Here is a 16,789-nt window from a genome sequence, read left to right on the forward strand (position 1 = left end):
CCTGTTACAGCTGCAACATGAGGCGTAAGTGGCGGAGCCTGAAGCGAAGGGTGAGGCAACCAGGGAGGACACAAACCTTGCTACATAAACACGGCTAACATGGCAGATGTGCGCAGACATGAGGGGACTTGGATCCACGAGACTGTGGGTTTTTCAAGAAAAATTTTATTGGCATACCATTGCTTTACAATGCTGTGTGCTGGTTTCCACTGTAGAGCCAAGTGAATCCACTATATAAATAAATATGTATACATATATGCCCTCCTACTTGGATTTCCTTCCCTTTTAGGTCATTGCAGAGCATTGAGGGGAGCCCCCTGTGCTGTACAGTAGGCTCTAATTCGTTATCTATTTATCATAGTATCAATAGAGTATATATTTCAATCCCAGGCTCCCAATTCATTCTACACCCCTCCCCCCACTTGGTGCTCATTGTTCGTTTTCTACAACTGCTTTGCAAATGTAGCCAAGGCATGGAAGCAGCCTAGCTATCCATGAGCAGAAGAATGGACAAGGAAGATATGGTGCATCTACACAACGGAACATTACTCAGCCATGAAAAGGAATGAACTTGTGCTGTTTGCAGGAATGTGGATCAACCTAGAGGCCATCATATAGAGTGAAGTTAAGTCAGGAAGAGCAAAACAAATATTGCATTTTAACATGTATATATGGAATATAGAAAAATGGTACAGATGAACCTATTTGCAAAGGAGAGATTGTGGTTTTGAAACTTAGTCCAGCCTACAAGGCACAGTGGGGGTTGAAAGTCTACAGAAAAACGGCTCTGGTTCTGACCCTGGTTCCACCCCTGACCATCTGACATTTAGAAAGTTCCCACAACTCAGTCTCCTGATCTTTAAACTGACAACAATGCAGATAAGAGATGATTGTATTAAATGAATTAACATGTCTAAATGATTAGGACGTGGCCTGCCTTGCCTCCTATGTAAATGTATTTTATGACCGTTACACTTTAAGTTCTGGAGAAGGGAATAGAAACCCACTCCAGTATTCTTGCCCAGAGAATTCCATAGACAGAGAAGCCTGGTGGGGTCCATGGGGTCACAAAGAGTCAGACACGACTGAGTTACTAACACACAAACACATACTTTGAGTTGGTAGCAAAAATGTGAAAAGAAAAAAATAAATCCATCTGATTCTGAGACACCCTGATTATCTCTCATACCATGGAGAAGAGTTTATTTTCTAAAAAAACAAACAAAAAAAAGGTTCACCAAGACCCTCTTTAGTAAAACCAAAAAAAAAAAAAAAAAAGAAAAGAAATAAAAAGAGAAAAAACAAATGCTTTGCACTTAATGGACTAATTTTGCTCTACTCCAGAGCCAAGTTAAAGCAAATCCATTTTAAAGCAACTAAAATAGGCCCTCTTCTTGCTTGCTTTCATTCTTTTTTAGAATGCCATGCCCTAAACCCAAGAGCCCAATTCTGCTTGAGAACTGTTCTAAAATATGACCCATTTTTTAAAGTTTCATATTTTATTATTTATCCCCTTGGAGCTCCCAACTTTCAAATAAAAGTGAATGTATTTCTTTTAAATAAGAGGAGGTCTGTGCTGTGCACACATCTCGACTCTGCTAGTACCAAGGGAATTTTTTTTCAAAGTAGCAGCTTCTGTTCAGCCAGTGCCAAACGGAACTTAAAGCTCAAAGGGTCTGACTAAATTTAGAAACCACAGTGTTCAAGTGGTTCTAAATTTGACAAAGCCGACTAGAAGCTAACCAAAATCGTGTATAAAATGATCTTTGCTATCGTGACAGCAGAGAGGACAAGATATTATTATCCCTAAACTCAGGAAAAATCAAGTCTATAGCTAAGTATAACAGATTAAACTTGAAATATAAAACAAATGTGTTGATATTCCAGAATAAAGAGAGATCCTCTGAAAAATTCTCAGTGATTTTTCTAGTAGGTTAAAAAGTAGAAAATATTGAAAACAGTAATCAAATCAAGGAGGGGAGAAGAAAACTATTTCTATGAAGTCTCTACAGCAGTGATTCCAGTCTGTGTTTCGACACTGTCAGGAGCAGCTGATGTTTGGTACACTTCATAATATAGAAGTTGAATGGGGACTTCCCTGGCTGCCCAGTGTGTAAGACTTTGCCTTCCTATGCAGGGCGTGTGGGTTTGATTCCTGCCTAGGGACCAAAGAGCTGACATGTCTTGGGGCCAAAAAACCAAAACATAAAACAGAAACAATATGGTTAAAAAAATCAATAAAGATTTCAAAAAATGGTACACATCAAAAAATCTTTAAAAAAATAAGTTGAATTGTATACCTACCCCACTTCTCATTTCTACATATCTCAGATACAATATTGGGGCTTCCCAGGTGCCTCAGGGATAAAGAACCCACCTGCCAATACAGGAGACGTAAGAGACCCAGGTTTGATCACTGGATCGGGAAGATCCCCTGGAGTAGGAAATGGCAACCCATTCCAGGATTCTTGCCTGGAAAATTCCATGGACAGAGGAGCCAGGCGGGCTAGAGTCCATGGGTCACAGAGTCACAGCTGAGTGACAGCGCACACCGCACAATGACGCGCCACCAAACTCATTTAGTCTTTTTACTTTTAACTATTTTTAATATTTTGCCTGAAATTCTCAATTCTTGAAAGTATGTTTTATTCCCCGAACCCACTTTTGCTGCATTCATAATGCTACCGTCCAGTACCCTGATGAAAATCGACCAATTTTTTTTTTCTTCCAAGGCAGAAATCTCAGGCTAAATCAGGGGAAGTCAGCTTGGCCACTAACATACCGGTGGCACACTTATGGTAACACCATTCCCTTTGAGAAATAGCGAACCACGTAAATGCAAATAATGTAATTTTCAGTTTTATTGCAAAGGGAAATGTAGGATGTGGCAGCCATTGAGGTTTTCCAACAGTGAAATGAGAGGCCTTTAAAAAATACAGCAGTTCTGGATGTTACTAACGTGGAAGCTAAGTTAATTTAGAGTTGAGTCAAAGGGGACAGTAATGTATTTTCTGAGAGGAAGAAGTTGGCTGTGTTTCTACTGTTTTATGGTCTGAACCAACCTTTAAAAGAGCTACTTTGTCCTCACTGTGTGCTACCTAACTCTTTAACACTAGCATCAAGTACAACTCCTAATTTTCCTGGGGTCCCCTATTGAGGTAAGAGGTTCCTCCTCAGTTCAAAATTCCTATGCCTTGGAACTCAGAAACAAACATCATTAATAGAAACTGAATTTTTAAATAATGACTCTTTTCAAAATTAGATTATTTCTGATGAGTGCAATTTCTGATTTTTATAACATGTCAACTAAAATTCAAATGGAGACGTCAAAAGGTCTACAACTCCCCTGCAGCCTCCCTAAGTGTATGTGAGACATCGGAACCAATGAAATTTAAGACCAGAAAGACTTAGTTTTATTTCATGGAATGGGAAAACTGAAACCCTAAAGTTTCTAGTATGCATCCACTTTACTTCTGAAAATAATTTATTAAAACATTCCATGAACATTAATTCACCAATAAATCAAGCTTAGATCATAAATTTGTACTGGAAACAGGACCCAGTTTCTGTTTTCTGGTGATTATTCATCTCTAGGTTTATCATGCTGTATTTGAATCTGCCTAAATTAAATCATCCTGAATAATTGGAGGTAATTGAAGACCATTCTTTACTGCCTTATGGGTAGGTAAAAACAGTTTATTTTAGGATTAAGAAAAGTATGTGGATATTTTTCTTGTTATACCATAATTCATTTTCATTATAAGGACTTAGAATATGCAGATAAACACACAATAACGACAATATGTCCAGAGACAACTACCGTTAATATATTTTGGGGAAGTATAATTTTATTCATGTTTATAATCTGATTTGTGTTTATCCAATGTATCTGTCAGGATCCAGTCCGGAGAGGGGAACCGCACATTGACTTGAACAGGAAATGTGTTAGCGTCATATATAACTGTAGCAGCGGATTGGAGCAATGAGAGATTTGCTAATAGACAGTAAAGGAATTGCAAAGAGTATGAGAAGACTGGAAGCAAGGAACAGCCCATTTTCCTGGGGGTGAGATGGAGCTGGACACTGACCACCCCGTGATCACAGGGACGACGTGATCACTGCTACGACCCAACAGGGAGCTAGGGGAGCAGCTGGCTTTCAGCCGCTGCAGCACCAGGTGCAGAAGAGCGAGGTCTGTTGAGTGACTGAGTGAGTGAAAACCTCACCTCACGTCTCTGACGTTTCCTATCAGCCTCTAACAGATGACTGTTTTTCCCCTTAGCCATGCTTCCCAATTCTTCCTTATGCCTATCTACACTCTCTTTCTGGGGCTTTCTCATCTCCCATGGCAATAGAATCTTAGTAAAATGAAGGAAATAATTGAGTGGAGTTTCCAATAGTTCAAAAATATGAATCTCTAATTTTCCTCACAGCTAGGATGGTACCTAGCATGGATAATTGTTGAATAAATAATTGAAAATGCAGCTGATGAGCCAATGTAATAAATATACATTCAAAAATACATTATTGCTGTGACCTCCCTGGTAGCTAAGACTCCTGGCTTCCAATGCAGGGGGCACAGGTTCACTCCCTGGTTGGGGAAGTTATGAATGTCATGTGGACAAAACAAAGAAACAAAAAGGATTAGCTTTAACAAAAAATGCATTATTGTGAAATATTAGGACACTGGCTTTGAAAAGATGATACTAAAACGTCTAGGGAGATAAGCTGGATCACCTAAAGTGAGAATTCAGTTCAGTTCAGTCGCTCAGTCGTGTCTGACTCTTTGCAACCTGATGGACTGCAACTCAACAGGCCTCCCTGTCCATCATCAACTCCCAGAGCCTACTCAAACTCATGTCCATCGCGTTGGTGATGCTGTCCAACCACCTCACCTTCTGTTGTCCCCTTCTCCTCCCACCTTCAATCTTTCCCAGCATCAGGGTCTTTTCCAATGAGTCAGTTCTTCACATCAGGTGGCCGAAGTATTGGAGATTCAGCTTCAGCATCAGTCCTTCCAATGAATATTCAGGTCTGATTTCCTTTGGGATGGACTGGTTGGATGTCCTTGCTGTCCAAGGGACTCTCAAGAGTCTTCTCCAACACCATAGTTCAAAAGCATCAATTCTTCTGCACTCAGCTTTTTTTATAGTCCAACTCTCACATCCATACATGACTACTGGAAAAACCATAGCTTTAATTAGATAGACCTTTGTCGGTAAAGTAATGTCTCTGCCTTATAATATGCTGTCTAGGTTGGTCATAGTTTTTCTTCCAATGAGCAGGTGTTTTCTAATTTCATGGCTGCAGTCACCATCTGCAGTGATTTTGGAGCCCTAAAAATAAAGTCTCTCACTGTTTCCATTGTTTTTTCATCTATTTGCCAGGAAGTGATGGGACCTGATGCCTCAATCTTAATTTTGTGAATGTTGAGTTTTAAGCCAGCTTTTTCACTCTCCTCTTTCACTTTCATCAAGAGACTCTTTAGTTCTTCTTTGCTTTCTGCCATAAGGGTGGTGTCATCTGCATATCTGAGGTTATTGATATTTCTCCCGGCAATCTTGATTCCAGCTTGTGCTTCATCCAGCCTGGCATTTCACATGATGTACTCTGCATATAAGTTAAATAAGCAGGGTGACAATATACAGCCTTGACGTACTCCTTTTCCTATTTGGAACCAGTCTGTTGTTCCATGTCCAGTTCTAACTGTTGCTTCTTGACCTGCATACAGATTTCTCAAGAGGCAGGTCAGGTGGTCTGGTATTTCCATCTCCTTTAGAATTTTCCAGTTTGTTGTGATCCACACAGTCAAAGGCTTTGGCGTAGTCAATAAAACAAAAGTAGATGTTTTCTGGAACTCTCTTGCTTTTACGATGATCCAGTGGATGTTGGCAATTTGACCTGTGGTTCCTCTGCCTTTTCTAAATCCAGCTTGAGCATCTGGAAGTTCACAGTTCATGAACTGTTGAAGCCCGGCTTGGAGAATCTCGAGAATTACTTTGCCAGCGTGTGAGATGAGTGCAATTGTGCAGTAGTTTGAACATTCTTTGACATTTCCTTTCTTTGGGATTGGAATGAAAACTGTTCTTTTCCAGTCCTGTGGCCACTGCTAATAATGAGAACTGGAACATAACATTTCAACTTCTGAAGGAAAATTCATTTTACTCTAGAATCAGATGCTTCATTAATAAAAAAAAATAGAGAAGAAGGTTAATAACTCTAACTTCAGATGTGCTTTGCTGTGCTTAGTCACTCAGTTGTGTTCCACTCTTTGCAACCCCATGGACTGCAGCTGGCCAGGCTCCTCTGTCATGGAATTCTCCAGGCAAGAATACTGAAGTGGGTTGCCATGCCCTTCTCCAGGGGAATTTCCTGACCCTGGAATTGAACCAAGGTCTCCAGCATTGCAGGGGAATTCCTTACTAGCTAAACTACCAGGGAAACCCAACTTCAGATGTATTAGATCTTAAATTATGTACTTAGGAAAGATAACTTCATGGAAGATATAGTTCACCAAAATAATGGAATAAATACATAAAGACATATAAGCCAGAAAAAAATGGTTCCACAACAGGGAGAAGATAAGAATTCCCTGGAAAAGGATGAAGGGAAATCCCAAAGTAGCAGACATGCTGAAGGCTTAGAAGCTCCCAGTCTATATATCATGAACACCAAGGACCCCAGAATGAATATAACCCCCCCAAAAGGAACTGATAAATTAATAATAAATTACCTGATGGGATCCACCATAAGCAAACATAAAACAGTGTTTGTTGGTGTATTAGTTTGGGGGATGTAGCAATGTAAGAAAAAGAAAAGACACTTATTACCTCCAGAAAAAACAAAGAGATATTTAAGGAAGAGTGCAGATCTTAGTAAAGGACGTTGGTCAGAAGACAACAATTCTATCAAAAAAAAGCATGTCAGGGGACACTGAGGTCTAAATAAAAATTGTGATATAATTCTTATTGCGAGTCAGAAAGGAGTAGTACACATTTGGTATCATGATGCAAAAGTGCTAATTTTAATGCTACATATAGTAAGTCATCGATAGCAGTGCTACCTAATATTTAGCGAGAAGGAGGCTGAAGAAAGAGGGAGTGCAATCATTTTCTAAATAATATGTATTAGTGGTTCACCTTTGCACCATGATAGCGAATGCCCACCTCTCATCTTTGCCTCCTCTCAATAAAATTATATCACAAATCACAATTTCATTTAAACCACAGGAGTGGGCTTGTGCTTAGCCACTCAATCCTGTCCAACTCGTTGTGACCCCATGGACTGTATCCCACCAGGCTCCTCTGTCCATAGGGATTCTCCAGGCAAGAATACTGGAGTGGATTGCCATTCTCTTCTCCAGGAGATCCTCCCACCCAGGGATCGAACCTGGGTCTCCTGCATTGCAGGAGAATTGCTTACTGTCTGAACCACCAGGGAAGCTCAAGAATAGTTTAGTCAGAATTCTGTCCCTTCTCCAGGGGGTGTTCCCGACCCAAGAATCAAACCAGGGTTTCCTGCATTGCAGGCAGATTCTTTACCAGTTTAGCTACCCGGGATACAAACCACAGGAGAGTGCCCCTTTATTCCTGGAGGGGAGAATCCATGTCTTCTGTAGAACTGTCATTCTGTGAAGATTTATCTCAATGCAGACACAGAGCAGGTACCCAAGAATTGTTCCTTGACTTTTAAACAAAATATTTAAATATTGTTAAAATGTGCACACCTACTTATATGAAGCTAACCTTAAAAATGCATTCCAGGGGCTCCCCTGGAATCTAGCTGCCAGTGCATGAGACACAGGCTTGATGCCTGATGTGGGAGGGTCCGCCATGCTGTGAGGCCACCGAGCCCGTGAGCCACAACTCCTGAGCCCGCGCTCCAGAGCCCAGGAGCCACAACTACGGAGGACGCAAGCCGTAACTTCTGAAGCCTGTGCCCCAGGAGCCCGTGCCCCACAGGGACAGAAGCCACCACAGCCAGCGGCTCACGCGCGATGACTGGAGAGGAAAGCCCTCTCGTTGCAACGGGGAAAGCCCAGGCAGCGACAAAAACCCAGCACAACCAAAAATAAATCCGTGATTTAAAAACGCATCCCAATGTACATTAGGTGCAGACAAATGCTGTTTGATTCCACTCATACGAGGTACCCAGCCCAGTCAGGTCCATGGAGTCACAAAGTACATTGGTAGATCCCAGGGGCTGGGATCAGGGGTGTGGGGCTGAGGGGAGGTGGGGAGGGAGGCTGGGGAGTTAGTGTTTAATGGGGACACTTTTTCAGTTTAGGAAGGTGAAAAATTTGGGATATGGATGATGGTGAGCGATGCACAGCAATGTATAGGTACATAGTGCTACTAAGTTGTACAGTTAAATACGGTTAAAATAGTAGGCTTTATATTATGTGACTTCTACCACAATAAAAACACTTATTTGAATGCATATGCCTCTTCACTGTTAAATGAATGTCTCAAAGGTAGTGGCCAAGATGTTCTGACCAGAAGTATGTTTTCTGTCTTGCCATTTGTTAGGAGAAATTCAAGACCCAACAACTAATTGTTTAAGGTGCCAAGGTTCTCCTAAAATTATTTCAAAAGTTCTAAGAATGTTTATTGTTAAATGCTTTATTCAGAAATAATTAGGAAAGCCCCAATTAGAATTCCCCAAATACATTAGAATGAAAAATTATGTACAATAAAAAAATTCAAGGTTTCATTGGTAACCAGAGTAGCTTTCATATTAGCAAAATAATCTACTGGATTCCGTGGGAGGCACAAAAGTGAGCGAACTTTTCTAATTGTAAGCTGGAGACCTTTCAGCATTAACACTTGATTATTTTTCTTAACCCTCATCCATTATCTATGTGATCATCTTTTCTAATTTTGTTCACTTTCTGCAGTTCAGGCTGATAGCGATCTCCAAATAGGGAGACTTTACGAGATTTCTTCTCCACTCACTATCTTTGTCCTCCAATAACTTACCAGTTGGCCAAATAAATCAGTTTTGAGGTTTAAATAAGAATACTTTTGGAAATGGCCTTAATTATGTATGCGTGCACCATAATGCTGATCACAGCACTGTTTACAACAGCCGGGACACGGAAGCAACCTCAGTGTACATCCACAGAGGAACAGATAAAGAAGTGTGTGTGTGTGTGTGTGTGTGTGTGTGTGTGTACACACACAAGCAGTGGCACCCACTCCAGTACTCTTGCCTGGAAAATCCCATGGACGGAGGAGCCTGGTGGGCTGCAGTCCATGGGGTCACTAAGAGTCGGACACGACTGAGCAACTTCACTTTCACTTTTCACGTTCATGCATTGGAGAAGGAAATGGCAACCCACTCCAGTGTTCTTGCCTGGAGAATCCCAGGGACGGGGGAGCCTGGTGGGCTGCCGTCTGTGGGGTCACACAGAGTCGGACACGACTGAAGCGACAGCAGCATATATATATGAATATTAGCCATAAAAAATGAAATAATGCCATTTCCAGCAACATGGATGGACCTAAAGAGTTTCATACTGAATGAGAAAAACCTTATGATATCCCTTATATGAGGAATCTTTAATGATACAAATAAACTTATCTACAAGACAGAGACAGAATCACAGATTTAGAGAGTGAACTACGGTCTCCGGGGGGAGACATGGGGGCTTTGGGATGGACATGCACACACTGCTATACCTAAAATGGGTAACCAACAAGCACCTACTATGTAACACAGGGAACTCCACCCCATGCTGTGTGGCAGGCTGGGTGGGAGGGGAGTTTGGGAGAAAATGGATGCTTGTATACGTATGGGCTGAGTTCCTTTGCTGTCCACCTGAAACTATCACAACATTGTTAATTGGCTATAATCCAATATAAAATAAAAAAAGCTTTTTAAAAAGTTAAGACTATGTTCCCACATAGTCAAGTTGGCTTTGCAGTGACAAACATGTTGATAAAAAGAAACCAAGATGCTTTTCAACCCACTTTGAAAATATTTCCCCACCGTGGCTGCATCAGATACAGTCAGAGCAGAAGCAACTGAAGTATGATCTGCTTTTTCCCAAGGCTCTACCTACAAGTCAACACCTCTTAAAACAAGCAGAGGAGAATTTTCGTTCCATTCATTTTGAAATCTTCTCCAGAAAACCTAAGCACACAAAGCCAACATGAAAGGGCAGTGCTGAAAGGAAGAGTTAAATGTGTGTTGCTTTTAAAAATCTGGAGTTCCTAGATAGTATATAATATATAACTCAACATTTCCTAAAATTATTTTTTTACTACCTTGCTAAAAATGAATAAAATTGGGCATTTTCAAAAATATAAGACTGAAAATTATTTCAAATGTGAAAACATTTGAATTACAGAAATTAAGAAATGAGTAGCAAGAAAAGCATATTAACATAAAATATTTATTAGTAGCCATTTCAAATATCTCTGCAATAGTTTTCCTATTTTATAAGCACCTTTACTGCATACCATCTGCTAATACTTATTTTAATTCATAAAAAAGATGATGTTTAAATTAAAATGCAAGTGACAGAATCAGAACAAAAGAGAAAGGACAGGAGAATAAACTGAATAAATTCCAAATATGACTTCTAAAGGCAGACAATATAAAAGCTATAATCTTAGTTTAAGCCTCACACTCTTTAAACACAGTAATTATAGAACTTCTGCTGGGAACACAGCTTTGCTATTGGATAACATTAATTGCCCTGTAATATTTCCTGACACTCCCCAAAATATGCCCCACTGATAATAACTCATTCACATTTCAGCACCATTATTAACTTCTAATTCAAACAATCAAGACGGAGACAAGGAATGAATGACCTTGAACAATTACCCTCTCAGTGAACAGAACGTGTTTTGAGCCTTTGTAGGATGTAACTGCTTTCCTGCAATGGTGAACAGGACAGAGAAGAGTATTCCAGAAAAAAGCAAACTCAAACAGTGAGTGGAGCCGGGGTGGGAATGTACGGCAAAACCCCGAAGCTCCTTCCTTCTCGTTTTCTTTAGACTATGGATGAAATTGATCCGTATGTTATGCTCTCTACAGGAAAAAATAAAAAGAAGCATGAAGTTTCACACCAAAAACAAATCCTCTTTATGATGGAGACAATTCAGTCATGGATAGTCAAGTATCCATTCAAACAGCGATTTCTTCTTTATTTCAACCTGTGAGAACATTTAAGAATCCCATCCACTTAGAGCCAGAAAAAACATCCACTTCTCATAGCAAAATGGTGGGAGTTAAATGAACGGCTCCTCAGGGGGCTCCTTGTGCAAAATATTTTCAACACCGTCTGCCAAGTTCACACCGCCTCCTCCACGCCACCTCCCCGTTTCTCAAGACATTGGAGTTTTTCAAGCAATGCTGTCCTCTCGGCCTTTTCTAATATGGAATGCATTAAGAGAAAACCCATAAATAAATGCTTACATATGCTCGTGAGAAAGAAAGCAGACACCTCAGATTGATCTATTTGCCAACAGGAGGGAGCAGGCACGGGAAAGAGTGAAGGCAGCAGAATTCTAAGGGTTAGGGCCAGCCCACGTTCATGCTGCAGTACTTGGATGGATTGGGGAAAGTGCTCTGGTTTGGTGTAAGCCAGTTAGAAATTCAAGAAGAAAGAGCACAGAAAAATTCATTCAGTTCAGTTCAGTTGCTCCGTCATGTCCGACTCTTAGCGACCCCATGGACTGCAGCATGCCAGGCTTCCCTGTCCATCATCAACTCCTGGAGTTTACTCAAACTCATGTCCATTGAGTCGGTGATGCCATCCAACCATCTCATCCTCTATTGTCCCCTTCTTCTCCAGCCTTCAATCTTTCCCAGATCAGGGTCTTTTCCATGAGCCAGTTCTTTGCATCAGGTGGCCAAAGTATTGGAGCTTCAGCTTCAGCATTAGTCCTTCCAATGAATATTCAGGAATGATTTCCTTTAGGATGGACTGGTTGGATCTCCATGCAGTTCAAGGGACTCTCAAGAGTCTTCTCCAACACCACAGTTCAAATGCATTAAGTGCAAGTGATTCCTGTTGAGAAAAGAGTGTTAGCTTTGTTCCCACTGTTTGAAAGTCCCAGGACAGAAAGTGAAAATGTGCACTGATGTAACATAACCTCCCCGCCCCCAAAAAGAAGAGTCTGAATTGCTTCAGTGATGTAAGACCCTAGAAAAACACTACATCAGCATTACAGAAATGAGGAAAATAGGCTTCTACTTAAAACAGCTTCCATGTATGGAAGCCTCGGGTTCTTCTTCCAGTCCTCTCCTCCTCTTGAACATTTTACTTAGGGCATTTGTTTGGGCTTCCCTGATAGCTCAACTGGTAAAGAATCGGCCTGCAATGAGGGAGACCCTGGTTCTCTTCCTCCATCCAGACGATCTGCTGGAGAAGGGAACGGCTACCCACTCCAGTATTCTTGGGCTTCCCTTGTGGCTCAACTGGGGAAGAATCCACCTGCAATGTGGGAGACCTGGGTTCGATTCCTGGGTTGGGAAGATCCCCTGGAGAAGAGAAAGGCTACCCACTCCAGTGTTCTGGCCTGGAGAGTTCCATGGACTGTGTAGTCCATGGGGTCACAAAGAGTCAGACACGACTGAGCCACTTTCACTTTCAGGGCATTTGTTACAGTTAAAACTGATCCATAATGATCATTTTATCTGACGTTTAGAGAAAACATTTTAGAAGCTTATTCTTTTTAATTGTGCCATGTTCCTCCTCCACCGGGGTGTAAATTCAACTCATTTCAAAAGTTTTACTACTGTTTTTTTTTGTTTTGTTTTTTTGTTTTTTTCACATAGGAAAAGCCACTGGAGCTTCCTGGCAGAGAATCTGATCCTCATTAGCCGACCCCCAGCCTACCTGCCCTGAAGCAGTGTGCCCACCACAGCATGTTGCCCCCGAGGCCAGGGCCCCCTGCAGCTCTCACGGACACCGGGCCATTGGACCTGGGCTCCCCATCCCGGGCAGCTGGCAGGGTGGCTCATCACAGGCTGCCGTCTCCCCTGCCAGCGAGCCCACATTCCTGAAGTTTGGAGTGAACACCATCGTATCCTCGGCACCCAGAACCAATGATGGTAGGCCCTGGAGCAGCTGGGGGAGATACCCCACATCCAAGGGCAAAGGAGAGGCCCCAGCAGGATGGTAGGAGGGTGACATCACATTTAGAATCAAACCCCATGCCTTCCAAAGATGCTCAAAGGGCTCAAACAAACCTTGTGTGCACCAGGACCCAGAGACCTCACAGAGACTGAGACAGAGCTGTGTTTGAACGTCTCCTGAGGAGGTCCAGGTCAGCAGTGGACTGCCGCAGGGGCAGGGGCTCTGGGTGCAGCAGACCTGGGTTTGGCATAAGCCCTCTTGGAGGAGGTCGCCATTAACCCACCACAGAACTTACACAGGACTGGGAAACAGACTCTGGGAGGGCACAAAGAGGATCTTGTGTGCCCCAGGGTCCAGGAGAAAGGAGCAGTGACCCCACAAGAGACTGACCCAGACCTGCCCAGGAGTCTTCTGCAAAGGCGTGTCGGCGGTGGCTGCTGCAGGGCTGGGGGCACTGAGTGCAGCAGTGCATCATGGGACCTTTTGAAGGAGGTCTCCATTATCCTCATTATCTCCACCATAGTTTGGTCTCAGGTCAAAAAGCAGAGAGGGAACACAGCCCCGCCCCAACAGAAAACTGGATTAAAGATTTACTGATCATGGCCCCGCCCATCAGAACAAGACCCAGTTTCCCCCTCAGTCAGTCTCTTCCATTAGGAAGCTTCCATAAGCCTCTTATCCTTCCCCATCAGAGGGCAGACAGACTGAAAACCACAATCACAGAAAACTAACCAATCTGATCTCATGAACCACAGCCTTGTCTAACTCAATCAAACTATGAGCTATGCCGTGTCGGTTCAGTTCAGTCGCTCAGTCGTGTCCGACTCTTTGCAATCCCATGAATTGCAGCGCGCCAGGCCTCCCTGTCCATCACCAACTCCTGGAGCTTCCTCAAACTCCAGTCCATTGAGTCAGTGATGCCATCCAACCATCTCATCCTCTGTCATCCCCTTCTCCTCCTGCCCCCAATCCCTCCCAGCATCAGAGTCTTTTCCAATGAGTCAACTCTTCGCATGAGGTGGCCAAAGTACTGGAGTTTCAGCTTCAGCATCATTCCCTCCAAAGAAATCCCAGGGCTGATCTCCTTCAGAATGGACTGGTTGGATCTCCTTGCAGTCCAAGGGACTCTCAAGAGTCTTCTCCAACACCACAGTTCAAAAGCATCAATTCTTCGGCACTCAGCCTTCTTCACAGTCCAACTCTCACATCCATACATGACCACAGGAAAAACCATAGCCTTGACTAGATGGACCTTTGTTGGCCAAGTAATGTCTCTGCTTTTGAATATGCTATCTAGGTTGGACATAACTTTCCTTCCAAGGAGTAAGTGTCTTTTAATTTCATGGCTGCAGTCACCATCTGCAGTGATTTTGGAGTCCAAAAAAATAAAGTCTGACACTATGCTGTGTAGGGCCACCCAAGACAGACGAGTCACAATAGAGAGTTCTGACTAAACGTGGTCCACTGGACAAGGGAATGGCAAACCACTTCAGTATTCCTGCCTTGAGAACCTCACAAACAGTATGAAAAGGCAAAAAGATAGGACACTGGAAGATGAACTCTCCAGATCAGTAGGTGCCCAATATGCAACTGGAGATCAGTAGACAAATAACTCCAGAAAGAATGAAGAGATGGAGCCAAAGCAAAAACAACACCCAGTTGTGGATGTGACTGATGATGGAAGTAAAGCCCAATGCTATAAAGAGCAATATTGCATAGGAACCTGGAATGTTAGGTCCATGAATCCAGGCAAATTGGAAGTGGCCAAACAGGAGATGGCAAGAGTGAACATTGACATTTTTGAAATCAGAGAACTAAAATGGACTGGAATGGGTGAATTTAACTCAGATGACCATTATATCTACTACTATGAGCAAGAATCCCTCAGAAGAAATGGAGTAGCCATCACAGTCAACAAAAGAATCCAGAATGAAGTACTTGGATGCAGTCTCAAAAATGACAATGATCTCTGTTCGTTTCCAAGGCAAACCATTCACTATCACAGTAATCGAAGACTATGCCCCAACGAGTAATGCTGAAGAAGCTGAAGTTGAATCATTCTATGGATACCTACAAGACCTTCTAGATCTAACACTCCACAAATATGTCCTTTTCATTATAGGGGACTGGAATGCAAAAGTAGGAAGTCAGGAAATACCCAGAGTAACAGGCAAATTTGGCCTTAGAGTACAGAATGAAGCAGGGCAAAGGTTAACAGAGTTTTGCCAAGAGAACACACTGGATAGCAAACACCCTCTTTCAAAAACACAAGTGAAGACTCTGCACATGGACATCAACAGATGGTCAACATCAAAATCAGATTGATTATATTCTTTGCAGCCAAAGATGGAGAAGCTCTATACAGTCAGCAAAAACAAGACTGGGAGCTGACTGTGGCTCAGATCGTGAACTCCTTATTGACAAATTCAGACTTAAAATGAAGAAAGTTGGACTTCCCTGGTAGCTCAGCGGGTAAAGAATCTGCTGCAGTGCAGGAGACATAGGAAATACAGGTTCAGTCACCGGGTGAGGAAGATCCCCTGGAGGAGAAAATGGCAGTATTCTTGATCCAGTATTCTTGCCTAAAAAGTCCCATGGATAGAGGAGCCTGGAGGGCTCCATGTGATCACAAAGAGTCAGACAAGACTGAGGGACTAAGAACATGAAGACTTGGCAAAGGAGTTAGACTAACAAAACAGATACCTGGTTTATTCGACTAGCCTCAAGGCTGGTACTAACAGGATCACCGTCTAAGGTGTACAGATGTACATTTATTTCAGAAAGTAGAATTCTCAGCTCGATTTCCTCAAGGTTTCACCTTGCTATTTCTAGAAAGTTCACCAAAGTGCCTTCCCAGTTCTCTGCATAGTCCTTGCACATCCTTGAATGCCTGCCCTCCTTCACTCATGTCTTTCTTTGGCCCTACACCTCCCAGAAGGTGGGGTGTTCCCATGACCATCAGTCTCTGCCCGCCATGAGAAAGTCCAATGTCCCTTCCGAGGGTGGACCCCCCATGCACCCCAGGCTGCCCAGGCTCCCAGAGGTTCTGGGGTTCCTACTGCTCTTCCTGCTCTAGAGTGTTAAGGGGGAAAACACCTTTCTCATCCCATGTGTCACATGTTTGCCCACACAAGACTCATTAGGCCCTGCCTTCCAGAAAAGCCCCACGTGGGACTATCCTCTTCACTTAGGACCCAGAGGCGGGTTCATTCCACATTGGAGACCAGACCACAGGCTGCTCCCTGCGCATTTCATTTTCTGCTGGGTGGCTCTCTGCAAACATTTTCCCTTTATGCAAATGTCCTTCCGTAATTAGTATTGCATATCATCCTGTTTGAGGGTCCTTATGTCTTTATTTGCGTCACCAAACAAGCTGATGATGTAGGTGTAACTATTGTCTTTATTTTACAGCAAAAAACGTCAATATAGCAATGATTGAATGACTTGGCTCAAACCACACAGGTGGCAAATAGTCCTCTGGCCTTAAATATTATGCAAATTGCACACGCGACTCTGAATGAATACTCCTTTAGGAATTATCTCGATTCCTAAAATGGGCAAAATTTGTAGTAAACTGGGAGGCCTGCTAAACGTTCTAGATTACAGAAAGTGATGTAAAAGACTGTCCTGGTGATAGGCGCACAAGAGCAAGGGTTAGTCCTGAGAAGGTAAGTCCCTCCGGAGGGATGCCTGAGT

The sequence above is a fragment of the Bubalus bubalis genome, chromosome 5 (assembly GCF_019923935.1).
Source record: "Bubalus bubalis isolate 160015118507 breed Murrah chromosome 5, NDDB_SH_1, whole genome shotgun sequence".
Classification (NCBI taxonomy): Eukaryota; Metazoa; Chordata; class Mammalia; order Artiodactyla; family Bovidae; genus Bubalus; species Bubalus bubalis.